General features: G+C 42.7%; 1 protein-coding gene across 1 annotated transcript in view; it reads left to right on the top strand.

Annotated features, from left to right (window-relative positions):
* Nucleotides 1-16,178, top strand: part of LOC111972631 (protein dispatched homolog 1) — a 70,587-nt gene that overhangs the window by 13,390 nt on the left and 41,019 nt on the right. Inside the window, exon 3 of the mRNA XM_023999644.3 lies at nucleotides 11,922-11,995. The gene's annotated coding sequence lies outside the window, so the exon portion shown is untranslated. The remainder of the gene's footprint in view (nucleotides 1-11,921; nucleotides 11,996-16,178) is intronic.

Raw genomic sequence — 16,178 nt, 5'->3', positions numbered from 1 at the left:
ATAAAAGCATGGATACATTTTTATGCATCATTTTTGGACAGAACATTTATGATTTTTGCAATGTTACGTAGATGTAAAAAAGCTGTCCTTGAAACAGTCTTGATATGTTCGTCAAAAGAGAGATCAGGGTCCAGAGTAACGCCGAGGTCCTTCACAGTTTTATTTGAGACGATATAGTATTTCTTGGTTTGCTATCAAGGTGTAGAGTAAGGTAAACTCCATTATGATCTGCTAAGTTACTCTTAAGCCTTAAGCTGTGTCTATCTGCATTGTACATGAAAAAGTAGTCTAAACCTAGAGTATTCCGTGTGGCGGGCTGAGTAAAAAGTCTATTCCGTACCTGTCATGTGGATGTCACGCCATACATCAAGCAGTCCTAAATCCTGCAATATCCTATTGATCTTTTTAGCAAGTAGACAAATTTTCCTATTTTGATTTGTGTTGTCAAATTTTGAGTTTAAAATCAGGTTAAAATCTCCTCCACAGATAAGAGTGCCAGAGGTTTCTGTGGCAATTAAATCAAACACCTTCCTGTAGAAGACCATATCATTCCCCGGGGGTGCGTTTACATTAAATAAATGTAACTTCCTTGTTATCCAGTTTACATTTAACAAGTATAAATCTACCCTCCTTGTCTTTCATTTCTGACATAAATTCAAAATGAACTGAATTTGGGATCAAGATTGCAACTCCCCTTCTTCCCATTTAGTAAGAAAAAAARAAAAAAMCTATTCCTATATCCCATTTTCTTGAGTTTCTCGTGTTCAGGTGTKGATAAGTGAGTTTCCTGCCAGAATAGTATGTCACCTCTCTCCCGTTTCATCTTTGCTATTACCTTACTTCTCTTGATGGCACTCCCCAATCCGTTTACATTGAGACTGATGACCTTAAATTCCCGATGATGCATCAATATAAATAAAAAAAMCTGTGCACCATAACTSCCTGCTTATCATGAGCCTAAAAATGAACAAAAAAACAAGAACAATAATAAAGTAAACCAAAGTGGGAAAATAYTTTGGTATTTGGACTCCAATGTCAGAGGACTGTCTCTTGCCTCTGTGGTTTGAGGGGATGAGCCTGTCTGCAGGATGGGCGCCTCGCTCAGATATGAAAATGCGTGACGTTGTCAGTCACAAACAAGACCTGTTGGAACCGAAAATAATAAGGGCGCCTATTTCGTCGCTTATACACATCGGTTAATTACAAGTGAAACTATATCGGTCATGCGTGCATATCATGAATCCTCCCCTTGATATGCACGCATGACCGATATAGTTTCACTTGTAATTAACCGATGTGTATAAGCGACGAAATAGGCGCCCTTATTATTTTCGGTCATGCTTCTGTCACCCCGTTGTCAATGTGTCATTAATCCTTAGCTAATATATATGTTATTAACGTGACACTACTTAATGTGTTCATAAAGAGCACATACTTTTGGCTACTCGCCCTTGCTCAGCATTGGGGGAAAATAGGGGAGTTGTAGTCATAGTTTATAGAAATCAATAAACTTGAGGTTGATCGGTCAGTAGGTTGGGTTCAAAAAGCTGCCCTGAGGCTGAGAGCCCTCCATCCTCCTCCCCTTGCGGGAAGCATGTTTGGAACAGGTGTTTGGTGACAGGGTCAGGGATGCATTTTCTGATTACTGTCGTTGGTTTTTCTGCCAAAACAGTTGGGTCTATGTGGGTATATGGAGGACCCTAGAGAGCCTGTTGGCCCCAGCAGCTAAAGCATGGAGACATATGCCCAAAGTCTGTTCTCACTCCCTGTGTGCCGGAGTCAAACGGCAGCATCACATGCAGACTTTCAAAATAGCAATTAGCTTGAGTATAGATSATCATGAGATGGCCTCAGTTTGGTGAAACTAATGATGAAGTTACATAGGCTTTTTCAAATAATTTCATTAATATATCATCTGGTAGTCTCAAAATGGCGGAACTCTCAATGAATATCCAACTATTTTTGTTTTTTAAGATATTTTCTGAAAATGTCTGTTCCCAGTAGACCTCTTCAATGGAATTTCTGCACTATACCTGCGTTGTTTGACTGAACCGTCATTCGTTGGTTCTTTTTGGCATCCGGGCTGACCCAGTAATACCATGGAGACCAATTAGAATATGCCTAGTGATAGAATTCAGAAACTGTGTTGATGGAAACATGGTCCTAATGATCATGTCAGAGACCCAACCAAAGCAGAGGCCTCTTCTGCTGTTGCTCTTATCGTGGCCAGACGGGGCCCTAACCTGTTTGCCCTCTCCATTGCTGATTCATAGCCTGAAACTTCTCTTTCATAACCAGGCTCCCATCATTTATCACATCTGAGCTGAAGCCTTTAAGAAAAATGTCAGTGCTTTAGTCCTCTACGTTTTCTACTGAAAGGCGTCCAAGAGTCTGAACTCTTAATTCAATAAGAGATAAATTGAAAAAATTTGCAAATGTAAGCCGTATTCGCTGGCCAGAACCTAGGAGTGGGATTTTATTCCCCCTTGCTCTCTGTGCTGTAAATCTTCCCAGAGTTCCATGTTCTTGGCTCCAAACAATTRAGAAACTGTTCATTAGACTGACACAAACCAGAGAGAACCATGAGGGTGGGAAGTGGCTCTCTGTACGCAAGAGTCTTGGACAGGGCCCAAAGTCCCCCTGAGGGCCTGCTGATTTGGTCACCATGCAGAAGGTGGGACTGGGATGGGAAGGCTTTGGGTTCAACTTAATCCATTTATTTTGTTTCAGTCAACAGAGACCTTTGTAAAGTCTGAGCCTATCCATACATTGAGTTAAAAGGCACAGCGACTGCCAAACAAATGATTTAGCTTGCGTTCCATCCCCTCAGAGGAATACTGGTTTTGATAGCGGTAGCCAATATTTTCGTTGAACTGAAGTATTTTATTTAATTGTGGTTTGAAACTGTGTGTTTCATTTCACTACTGTGAGCTGACTGTTTGCTAGAGTTTGATTGATGGACAACCAGAAATGTTATATATCAACCAATGGAATTCAAATATTTTTGGATGTGGTTTAGCGATTGATAAAAAGCACGTTCAGCAGACAGGTTTCAATAAAAGGCAACATTTTGGGGGAAAATGGTAGCCCGTAAGGGTAACAGTCAGAACTTCAAAGGTCTTCTCTCTTTTTTTAGTACTGCGTTAAACTGATGCTGATTTTGTTTTGGATTCCTGCTGGAACGGCAGCTCAGCCTCGCTCAGTAAAGTGGATGACATGACGTTGCCCAGCTCCCGGCTTTGGGGTTATTTTTTTCGTTAAAGAGGGAGCTCTGTTTAAACCACAGTCAAGGCCTTGTGTCAGTGTTTACTAAATGGGGTTCTCTGGAGCACTGGCAGCTCTTCAATCCCCATTATATGCTCTGTCTGGACCCTGATTGTGTAGTGTAGTGTAGTGGAGGAGCTGCTTGCTTTCTCCCAGCCCTGAGCTCCAGAGATGGCCAGGTAGTTACTGTAAAAAAAGAATGTGTTCTCAATGGGGTACCCTGTTAAATGAAGGCAATATTCATCTCATCCTCCTACTCCTCCAGATATCAGAATTTGGAGTGAACAGTAAAGGGAAATAGTAGTTTAATGGTAACCTGATAGGATGATGCCTTTTGGCCTTGACTTTAGCTTGACTTTATTTCCTCTCTTTCTCTCCTCAGTCCACCCATGTCTACGTAAGTGATAACAGGGAAGAACGGCTCATTTCCTCGTAGGTGAGGGTTAACGCTGACGGACTGTTCCCTGTTGGTGCCCTTGACGTGGGCTCCTCTAGGTTATCACATCCCGCCTTTAGGCACTGCATCTGTTCTCATTAGACTATTGTGGAACCATGTAGCCATCTGCAGCGATTCCTACAGCAGGCCAGGCCACCCTCTCTTTTTCTCTGTGGACCTGGCATGCTACCAAGCGTTAGAACGGGAGACTGGCCTTTGTGATTTGTCTGCTTATACCCAGGCCTGAGTTATGCCATCCCTCCTGTACTGTAAACACAGGGATTGGATGGACCCCTGGAGACCAACTGGATCACCTCTTCTTTTATTACTTCACAGTGAATCCACTGGTTGCCATTAGCTTGATCAATCGCATTCTTATTCTTGGCAGTTGTGGCTTTTTCATTGATCATCCAGTTGAAGACAATGATGGAGTAGGCCTATGTGTTCAAATCATTTTAGTTCAACTTTGTTTTTAGAGCTCACTTCTGAAAGTAATATTTTCCTATTTTACTCTGTCATTTTTGTTAATATAGAGCAGGTCATTTTGTTTGACAAGAAACTTCTCAAAGGTCACTGGTCACCATCGCTGGTTAATCAATTCAAAACCCTTCTGGTTCATTACATCTGTTGTTTTGAGTGTGGAAATATGAACTTCCTGTTATTTTTGGAGAAAAAAAATTGAAGAATATTCTAAAAGGTCTATCCCCATTTTTATTATGGTGGCTTCCAACAATGGGTGTTATTTTCGTAACCATGCTTTGAATTTCATCCCCCAGGGCCGCCTCTTTCCCTCCCTCTCTCCGTCCAGAAACAGAACCAGCTTTGTTTTTGTAATGATCACTTAAATGACACTTCCAAAGCTCAAGGTCAGAGCGACTTCCCCTTTCGGTTTGATTTAAGTGGCACCTAGCCACGCTACTGTAGCTAATCAAAAGGATTTATGGAGTGCATCACTTTGGCCTGGAATAAGGGGTGTTTGTTGACACCCTCCTCCAGGTGTTTTGGACGTTTTTTATTCACTATTATTGTAGCTGATGGAAGGCAGCTGGGGAAACCTTCCACTTGTTTGGTTTTAAAGGGGTTGGAAGAACGTGCAAACCTCTCCTCCCGCTTATCCGGAAAGTCTGTGTGTAAGCTTCCATAATTACATTGATCTTGAGAGGGTTTTACGACCTGCTGACGCAGTCTATCACATTTCAACATGGCTCTTGTTAACGGCCCCGGTGTTTTGCATATTCCAAGTTCACGTACAACCACGTGTGCTTCTCGGGTTTCCTGGTAATTGGGATTTTTCACATGTTCCTGAAGTAGAGGGCCAGAAGGAGGGAGTATGGGACAGACAGGCAGAAGAGGGGTGCGTTTTTGGGCCTCAGAGCGTTGCTAAATGGTTCCTCTCCTTGATTGAGTCAGAGAGACTGTCAGGCCAGAGGCGTGGACTACGAAAACCAGATGTTGACTTCGCCTCTACATTTCCATAACCCTAAAAACAGATTGCAGTATAGTCCTAGTATTAGAAGCCTCGGTAAAATGCTGTTTCGCAGCATTGTGTAGGGTGCTTTTGCGTTTTGTTTTCTCTTTAAATGCAGGATGCCAGGAAGTCATTATTAGGCCCCCTTATCCAAGGAAATATATCGTGCCCCTGAGTTTCCACCCAATCTCATCTTTTGGTCTGGTTTGAGTGAACACAACAGCCTGGGACAAAACCCTCCAAGCGCCCTAAATCTATCTTTGGCACTTATTTGGAATTTATGTGTGATTACTTACCATTAAGTGCCTAATAAGTGCCTTAGAAGGGTAACGGGAGGAGGATTTATGTCACAATAGAATGGGCGACAGGGGTACGACGTCTTAGGCCAACTTAAGATGGACGACCACAGTAAATGAAAGTGAGCAGTGAAGGATGGGTTGGATTGAGAACCTTTAGTCAAACACTGCCTCTGGCTGAGCTTCGCAGCCCCCTGAGTCCCTAGAGGCAGCAGGTCATTGTTGTGTTCAAATATCCTGACCTTTAGTAATGAGAAGGCAGGTTAGAGGACGACCTGGAAGCGCTTTGTCTGCATCTCCTGGGAACACAAACACCATCAGTATGCACAGGAACAGCTGCAGGGCGCTCCATGTCAATGAACACGTTGTGACACCTATTTGTAATTTCACTGCAAAGATATTTGGGAACCCTTTTATGGGAGCCTTGCTGTGTGAGAAAAACAGATAGCTAAGTGTATGTGTTGTGGGAGCGGATAACTAGTAAATCAGTCACTCAGATTTTTGATATTAAACTTGAATCGAGCAGTACACATAACCTAGGCCATGACCTAACATTGGCTTCCTAATAGTACATGTGTCATGGTTTGTTGATTGTTCTGGATGTGGTGGAAAAATTAACGCTGGGGCGGTTAAGCTGATAAGTCGTTTGCTTTTTGATGAGAGCTCCGGGTTTGGCAGAGATGTAGATTTGTGTGCCTTTCCTTCAAAATTCCTGTTAAAATGATGATATGTCACCTGATAATGATATAGGCTAGTAGGCATTGTGAGACAAGAATGGTTCCCAGACCCAATATTTGCTTGTCTGGTAACTCCATTCATGTCTTTATCTTTACAGATAATCCATAGGCAACTTTGCTGATAGCTGTTCCGCCCACTAAAGAATGAAGGTGTGTGTGTGTGTGTCTGTGTGTGTGTGTCTGTGTTTGTTGTGTGTGTGTGTGTGTGTGTGTGTGTGTGTGTGTTGGTCTCGAGGTATTTCAGTAGTTCACAGATTCAATACTGGGGATTTAGTTTTAGGGCTGATTTTACTCCAAAGGGTGTCTGCTACTCCCCCTTTTCATCCAGCCATTATTTGATTTGTTTAGAGGATTACTCAGCCTGCTTTGGTGTTGCCTCTCCCCACTGTGCTTTCATCACTGCAGATTTCCCATGTTGATATCCCCATGTCATCCGATCCTATTTCTTCCTGTCCTAAAACCTAGTCCCATACGGTGTACAGTGTGAGTTTCAGAAGCAATTTACATATCTAGCGTGAAATTGAACAGCTGAAATAAGGCGCAGCGCAGAGATGTTTCTTGGCAGCTCTCCAGGAAGGGCAGCGGTTGCTAATCTGCTTTCTGGGCTTTGCTTTTCCCCCTGTCCTTGGTTGTTAAGCACTTTAGGAAAATGCATCTTAAGTGCTCTTTCAAGTGTTTTTGTTATACTTATTGAGTTTAGCTTGCATGTAAATTCGCAGCATAGCATGCTCAGAGCAAAAGTCAGCGAATGGAGGGGAGGAAGAGAAGTGCTAGAGTCATTCTTGGCATAGATCCTGGGAGATGTTCTCTCAAGGCTGCCTGCCTGGGTTTTTGCTCAGTATAGTTGATCCTATAGCAGAGGTTGCTTTGGCTTTTGGAGTTTTTTTGAAAGAAAAAAACATTTGAACTTTGATCCAATACAATTGAGAGAGACGTCCACGTTGAATAGAATAAGACAGTAAGCCCGCAGGAATCCAAATGTCTATGACTCATTACTCACATGTAAAACAAAAATGGGAAAATGATCTTTGAAAGCAAAAAGGGGATTACTTTTTCCTCAATGGTAGTCCGTCTTTTCCACAAAAGCTTTCAGGAGTTGATATAGGCATAGGCCTACCTTTACTCAGTGGTGGAGGAGACCAAATACTGCGRCGTCTTCAAACTAAAAACAAGGAGAGTTTTTGGAATCTATTCAGGCCATTGGAAACTCCAATGTAAGCAACGCTTATGATTTAGAAGTGAACAGTTTTCTCATGTCATTAGTTGTTTAGAACCCCCACCACCTTCATTCTCCTTCAGCAGACTGGGTGATTTGTTATWTTTCTATATTCTTCTGTCCTCCTGGGGTTTTGTTGCCAAGGCAATGGTTGACAAATGCCGCTCTGGGATTTGTGCGGGTATGTATCGGCGGAATGCCTGTGTTAAACATGACCAGAGGATCCTATCAGACCCCGAGGCGCGGGAGTAAGGGAGACACACTGGTGTCTGAGGATGCCCTTCACTCAAAGGAAATTAGCCTGTGATAAACAGTCATTGCCCGAATTCCTCCCCTTGTGTTGTCATCGCAAAAGTAAATACTTTGGGTGATGGTTTTGTTGTCTAAATCAACAGGCTTTCTTGCTCAGCTTAAGAGGATCAGTTCCCCGAATTGAGCTCAAATGTAAAGAACACTCGTTTTTTCCGAACGTCCATTTACATCAAACTAAAATGTGTCTCCTCAGAAGAGGATTCGAACACAGGACTCAGTGATTCCATGGTTTTGAACTTGCCCAGTGAATTGGAGTGACTCCTTTGGAAATGAGTGCTGACTGTGACTCAAGCCAAGCCTCATTGAAGTAATTGGCTTGCACCATGCTGGGACTGTGCCGTTCAGTGACCAGGCAGGGGGAGATGGAAATAATTTGTGAGCAGGATGTATGTGAATTAATTGGGCCTGTGTTTAGGACTTCATCTAAATTAGTATGGAAGTGTTTTACCCTCAAAGATCTTAGACACATTTTTGTACCAAAACAGCAGAGACCAACTTAGTTTTGCCGCACGAAACAACTGATGTTATACTGGAATTGTAAAGAAAATGTAGCCGACATAGAGCATTGTCTCTCTTACTACACTTCACAAATTGTTCAGCAAACTAGTGCATTTGTTGGTACCTTGGCTTGTCTTTTTGTGATCTAATAAATAAAGCCAGATGTTTTTCTTGTCAAATGCTAATGATGTTCCGTTCCCCTCCTAATACAGACCACATGGTCTATGTTGTAAATAGTAACATGCATAGAACATGCAGGCTACATATCTGGGAGACAGAAAAAAGCATGGAATGTAGAAGTGGTTTCCATAAAAAGTCAGGTTGAACAACTTAAAGATGCACTATGCAGAAATCGCTCCACCATTTCCTAGTTGCTAAAATTAGAATTGTTCGCCTAATTTTAGTTTGTGACAAAACAAGCAAGTATAGTGTAGAGCAGGTATTCCCTGGGGGTACGCACAATGCCGTCGGGGGTATACCAAATATAAATGTGATACACATTTGTTTTACWATTTTYTTTYCAAACAGTCCATTTATGTTTTCCAACGGGGCTATACATTTGGGTGAGTTTTTTCTCTCACCTGAGTAGCCTCGTTTCACTGCCAAAAATAAAACTTAACCATGTTCAGCGAAATAACAACACAATGTCAAATACAGGTAGCCTAGTCAAATAATTAACATCCAATCACATTAACCGTTAATCTCTTGCGGGAATTCCACTAATGGTCCGTAGGTAGCCAAACGTAGCTGCTGATCATGTTGGTATCTGTACTGATGGCGCAAAAGCCATGACAGGGAGACATAGTGGAGTGGTAACGCACGTGCAAGCAGTTGCTCCCGATGCCACTTGGGTACACTGCAGCATCCACGAGAGGCTCTTGCTGCCAAGGGAATGCCTGACAGCTTGAAATACGTTTTGGACACTACAGTGAAAATGGTTAGCTTTGTTAAAGCAAGGCCCCTGAACTCTCTTGTATTTTCTGCACTATGCRATGATATGGGCAGCGACCATGTAACGCTTTTACAACATACAGAAGTGCGCTGGGTATCAAGGGGCAAAGTATGACACTTTTTTTTGTATTGAGAGACGAGACGGGTGTTTTGCGGGTACTATTTAATGAAGCTGTCAGTTGAGGACTTGTGAGGTGTCTGTTTCTCAAACTAGACTCTCTAATGTACTTGTCCTCTTGCTCAGTTGTGCACCGGGGCCTCMCACTCCYCTTTCTATTCTGTTTAGAGACCGTTTGCGCTGTTCTGTGAAGGGAGTAGTACACAGCGTTGTACGAGATCTTCAGTTTCTTGGCATTTTCTTGCATGGACTAGCCTTCATTTCTCAGAACAAGAATAGACTGTATCAGAGAAAGGTATTTGTTTCTGGCCATTTTGAGCCTGTAATTGAACCCACAAATGCTGATGCTCCAGATACTCAACTAGTCTAAAGAAGGACAGTTGTATTGCTTCTTTAATCAGCACAATGTTTTTCAGCTGTGCTAACATAATTGCAAAAGGGTTTTCTAATCATCAATTAGCCTTTTAAAATGCTAAACTTGGATTAGCTAACACAATGTGCCATTGGAACACAGGATTGATGGTTGCTGATAATAGGCCTATGTAGATATTCCATCAAAAATCAGCTGTTTCCAGCTACAGTAGTCATTTACAACGTTAACAATGTCTACACTGTATTTCTGATCAATTTGATGTTATTTTAATGGACAAAAAATTAGCTTTTCTTTCAATAACAAGGACATTTCTAAGTGACCCCAAACTTTTGAACAGTAGTGTAGGTGAGAGTGGATTCTCGGCCCTCACTAGCATGAACACTAAATAAAGGCACAAACTGTGTGTGGAAAGTTATTTAATACTGAGACTCTCTCCAATACAACCCAACAATGCAGAGTTCTGTGCATCCTTTCAAGCACACCCTTCTCATTAACCTGTGGTGAGTTATTCACAATTTTAGATGAAAAAATAAGGTTTTATATGTAAGATGGTTAAATAAAGAGCAAAATTATTGATTATTATTATTATTTGTGCCCTAGTCCTATAAGAGCTCTTTGTCACTTCCCACGAGCCGGGTTGTGACAAAAACTCTCACTCATTCTTATGTTTAATAAATGTATCGTATAGTGTGTGTGTGGCAGGCTTACAATGATGGCAAAAACAACATTTGAGAGTGCGCTGACCCTGGTGCTAGAGAGGGGTATGCAGCTGGAGGTTGAATGTTTGAAGGGATACGGGACTATGAAAAGTTTGGGAACCACTGGTGTAGATAATCATTGTACCATCTAAACCACTGTAAAAGACGCAAAAACGGAACTTAAGAATGGGAGCATAGAAATAGCGCACATAGACTTGTTTTAAATGARAATGACAGATCTATAACACACTTTTCTATGTGAATTTGGTCAGGTTGCCCCAAAAAGTTACATATTGCAGCTTTAATTGATGTAGAATTGTGGTGAATGTAGACCTAGGCCTATGTCAGAAGTTCAGGTTTTGAACTGTTAGGTCTACTGTGTGAATTTAAGTTGTTTAGAAAATAAATTAAGTCATTAAGATCTTGAATTTATATTGAAGGAATGTCAAACAATTTGAGGATCTTGAAGACTGCACATTTTTGCCCATTATGTTAATGTACCTGTGACCTAAAGTTTTTACACCAATTTACCCCAAAAAACGAATCTGTCCACATTTCCCTTCTTCAATGGCTACAGTTCTCTTGATCTTCTTGTGGCTATCTCAGCACACCTTGGTAATTGGTGATGTGGACCACATGTTGGCTTTCAATAGCGCTCTGTTCAGTCAGTGGCACCAGGACCTCTGGCACCAGGACCTCTCTTTCCCAGGCACATAGTTGTTGGCATCATCGTTAAGGGAGGGAGAGGGAGGAATAGCTTCCTCTCCTCCCCCTTCCTCCCTCCAAACCCCTCTTGGTAGAGCATTGGTTGGATGGAAAGCTGGCCAGTGGGCAGGCTGTTTTGAAAGAGGCTCCACAGCCCTGCTGCTGCCAGTGTCTGTAATCTTCACGTGACCTTATTAACGGGGCGAGAGTGGCAGGGCTGCTGTTACCCCTCCTCTTGGGGGTCAAGGTGGTTGAGGTGGGGAGCAGCTATTAGCTTGAGAGCGTCCTGAGGAGAGGCTCTTTTGAAACGCCAAGGAAACATGTCACGTTCTCCTTTCCCTTTCTCCTCCAATTAAAGTGATTTTCCTCACTGGTGGTTTTTCAGGCCTGCGAGTTGGGAGTTGTTTTGAATCAGTATTTTTTGGGATGTTTTGTTGGGAGTTTTCTTTTTCTGTTGAGTAGGTAGGCTATGTGAGGTCGATTTAAAACATTTCTATCACAATTCTTTGGAATTGTCGAGGTAGGATGTTTTTTGTTGGTTGGAAAGATATTTTATATGGGACTGATGAAGTTCCAGCATGCTTACTGGTTGTTCTTCTTTATAAAGTCTGCTGCATACACTGGCTCAGCTCAGTGTTGGCTTTGTTTGGGGAGCCATAAAACATGCTGTGCCATCAAGTTCAAAAAGGAAGAAGTACAGTATATCACCATTGAGAGCCAGTTACTCCATCATGATGAGATTGCCAGAGTAAAACTTCCATTAAGTTTTGCTTAGAGACCCTCACATTTCCCAACGGAAGAAAAAACTGTTCTGTGGTGGTTAATTTGGTCTTTTTGTCTCTCTTACAGCTTACCCATTGTGACGCTCTTTCCAATCTGAATTCATGAACAACATCACTAGGTTGGACAATATCACTCCCCTGGTAAGGCATTTTACTACATCTTTCTCTTTCCTCTTATACATGAAGCAAAACAATTTACTTTGCAACACTATGCATGTTTGACTGATAAACAGATATAGGTCTAAATCCTCGGAACCAAGTACATACCCAGTACTTTTTTCTTTAAATTTTAGTTACTTTTAAAAGTGACTAATCCATTAGTTAAAATATACAAACTTGTGTTAACTAATAGTTACCAGTACTTTGTCTTCAAAGAGCTGTTGGATAATAATGATTCCAACTTTAATGTAATCAGACACTGAGTATGTTTTTCACAGTGAATACACTCTGCTTTCCATTGTACCCTCTCCCCCTTTCCCATTCCTCTCTGTCTGGCATGCCCAGACAAGATGTCAGTAAAAGTCAAACAAAGGTTTTTTTTCTGCTCTTGCTACAACTGGGTCAGTGAGAAGCACAAGGTGAACATGTTTACCTGCAGCTCATGCAGGCAGCCCTGCTGAACCACTGAACCACCTCCAGAGCCATGTCAAAAAGCCGACAACTGTTACATTTTGCGAGGGGTTTCCCAAGTTCATGTTGAAGACCAGACTGACTACTTTCCTTCTCTTTGACTGTCGCTTTGATTCATAAAAGTCTATCAGACAAGTAAACAGGTGTGTCTGTATGTTTTTGTGTGCGTGCCAGTGTCTGTGTGTTGCGGTCCAATATCTGTGCGTGTATGAAAGGTGGAGAGGAGCAGAATGGAACAGCTGGGTCTGCTATGTTGGCTTGTTTTGTAATGTCAGAGTCTGGTGTTGATTCAGAGCAAAGCTGCATGCTCTACACCTTTCCTGCACAGCTGCAATGATTCTGCTCTTAATAAGGCCCACTTATGTACCCAAGACAAAGCTGGAGGGGACGGGATGGGGGTTAAGGGGTTGGAGGTGGGGGTGTACGTAGGTGGGGGTTGCAGTGCGAGGGATGGCTGCTGCCTGCGAGGGAACCTAGCAGCTGTGTTGACCGTCTYGTCTGACTGCGAAGAAAGGCACCGATTATAAAGTGCAACATTCTGGCAAGGCCGCAGTCTCAGCGAGGAGCAGCTTTGATCATTTAGCATTGTAAACTGCTCCATCATCTAAGGCCTCAGGTAATACCCTGGTTTATTAGCTTATGAAGGGGTTGAAATCTTTATCTACAGTACTAGGCCCTCAAGCACTTTGATGCCAGCGCTGAAGAATCTTTTTGATAACGAGCTCAGTGTTTTCCTTATATTCAATTAGCACCGGCGGGCCGCCACTGCTAAATCGCTGCCGCCTCTCCAAAAAATAAGTTTTTTTCTATGTATTTTTTATAATAATTTCTGGGATGGTAAAACTTTTCAGTGTAAACTTAAATGACTAAAACCAGATGTAAACTATGTAAAAAGTTAAGGGAGCCTATATATATTTTAAATAAGATAATCTTTGAGAACTAACAATCACCAAAACAGAAACTAGAGAGTCAAGGAGAATCTGTAAATTCCCAAAATGTCATGATTTTGTTATAGTGTTTGATTCACTCAGATAGCATAAGAATATGGCATAATCCGTTGCAAAATGTGTAGAATTGCAGGAAATTTGCTTTTRAACAGTGAACTCCAAGGGGAAACACTGGAACTTTTGAGCAGTTTGTTTGTGCCCATTKGTGGCAGCTTGGAAGGAAGATATACTAGGCTACTTAAAGTTTTTATTATCTGTCGATTTTGATACACATTCCTCAATGCGCTTGTTGATGAATGTATTGAGAAAGTATGAGATAGTTGCCAATTGTTAGTCGGCAAGATGACTTTGAGTAAATTGAGTCATGTGTGACCTTCATGAAGGGCCTTGGATGTTTCAGACAAATGGAGCCCTGAGGTAAACTGATAGTCTAGATACCAGATGGCCCACTACATGTTGCCAGAGCTGCTCCTCTCTGCTTTGACATGTTCAAACCCACAAAGCATACAACCTCTCTACCCGCTTCATGAATGATTCAACCCTAGCAGGAGATTTTTCACCTAATGCTCAGTCACTGCTTATTTCTGGCAGTGATCCCATCTGTGTTGGACACCTCAACGCTGACTCCAGCATAGGCGGTGTAGTGAGTATATTTGTTCAGTAACGGATGCCGAACTCTGAAACTCCCGGTCGGTCACTCTGATTGGAGTTTTCTTTTCCCTTATTGGGTTCCTTGCTGTCCGAGAGGTTTCATCAAAGGGCAGATGTAGGCTATTCATAGCTAGGGCAGCACTCTTCCCTATAATTCATTTTGGCTGTTGTTTTGTCTCATCTTTGGTCCATTGTGTTGGCAGTTCTGCTGGTGGTCCCATATAAACAACTCTGAAAGGGGTTCCCCTCTCCTCCTGTCTCTCTCTCTCTCGCTCGCTCTCTCTCTCTCTCGCTCTCTCTCTCTCTCTCTCTCTCTCTCTCGCTCTCTCTCTCAGAGAGCCTGTGCCTCTGGTTTTAATGGGGGTAATTGAAGTTAGAGGATGCCTGGTTCTGGTGTTGGGTGCCAGGAAGGACCAGCTCTGTGTCTCTGACCCCTGCAGTACAAAGGGACCTTCTCATCCTCCTCTCAGAAAGCTGGGAAGAGTAAATATTTAGCAGGCTGCACAACAATGGCTGGCCCAGAGAGAGAATGAGACTTTCACCAGAACTCATGGCTAAAGGGACATTTGGCAGAGGGGGGGACTAGTTGGCTATTTCTGGAGGAGGGTTTTTTGGGGGAAAGGAATCTCTCAAGCTGAAGTCTCATTTATAGGGCGGGGTTTTCACCAGAACCCACAGCAGCCACTAAGGGGACTTTCTGTCTAAATATATATTTAARATCTTTCACACTGTTTGAGCGATCAGACATCCTTTCTGTCAGCGCTCTCTCTCCTCTGTTTGGAAAACTCCATTATGGCACATCTTTCTTTCTTCCGTTCTTTTACCCCCCTTTTTGACATTCTAACACTGACACAATTGTGTGTGTGTCTCCGTGTGTGTTTGTATTTGTCTTTTTAAAAGTAAAGTTACCAGCCTTCCTTTAGACACACTCTGGATGTCCTTTCTCCCCCCCCCTCCCCCTCTTCTCTCCTATGTTAGATTAGTTGTTAAGTTGTAATCCTTTGTACACTAGGCCTACATCACAATTAATGCCAACAATGAAAACGGGGTTCCGCTGTCTATAGGCTTCAGCCGGGTTCCATTGGAAAGGCCTTAAAGCAGGTCTTTGTCTCCCGTGCGCCATCAGTGTGACTGACATGAACAGGCCAGAAGACTGCAGGCGGCATAGGGCTTAGTGTGCGAAGGTTGTTCCCTGGCCAGGAGGAGAGGGAGCAAGCATGGGGCCCTATAATTCAGATCAACACAGTGATTTACTGTAACTTCTAAATCCTCATAATTTACTGYCATAATTACTCCTCCAAAGGTGTGAAGTTCTTCAACAAAACGCATTGTGCCGGGGTGAATGGGCCTGACCCCTCATTCCAACYGTTTCCACTCCGAGAATCATTCTGGCTGGCACGGTTACGGCTTAGCGCTCGCTGGCTGCCACAGCAGAGAGAGGTATAGAAAGCCCAGTCCAGGGTCACTGAGCCTCTCAACACTGGGACAGCTTACTTGGGACAGCTTACTTACTACCACTGACACAGAGTGGGGGGAAAGAAGAAGGGATATTTTGCCATGGTGTAGATGGCAGTAAAAAGAAACTCTAGCAACAATTAAGAACACCCCCCACCCCACCCCCACAGGGATGCTGGCCCATGTTGACTGCCAAGCTTCCCACAGTTGTGTTAAGTTGGCTGGATGTCCTTTGGGTGGTGGACCATTCTTGATACACACGGAGAATCTGTTGAGCATGAAAAACCCAGCAGCGTTGTWGTTCTTGACACAAACCAGTGCGCCTGGCACCTACTACCATAACCCCGTTCAATCTTTTGTCTTGACCATTCACCTGCTGAATGGCACTCATACATAATCCATTTCTCAAGTCTTAAAAAGCCTTCTTTAACCTGTCTCCTCCATTCCGATTACACTGATTGAAGTGGATTTAACAAGTGACATCAATAAGGGATCATAGCTTTCACCTGGATTCACCTGGTCAGTCTATGTCGTGGAAAGAGCAGGTGTTCTTAATGTTTGTACACTCAGTGTATATAATTGCATCACTGAACAATAATGTTCGGTTGTTAATGATGGATTGCATCATGGAACAGAGGACA

Source organism: Salvelinus sp. IW2-2015, linkage group LG14, assembly GCF_002910315.2.
Source record: "Salvelinus sp. IW2-2015 linkage group LG14, ASM291031v2, whole genome shotgun sequence".
NCBI lineage: Eukaryota > Metazoa > Chordata > Actinopteri > Salmoniformes > Salmonidae > Salvelinus > Salvelinus sp. IW2-2015.
Note: the sequence above shows the minus strand (reverse complement) of the source record. Positions and strands in the feature narration are given on the sequence as shown.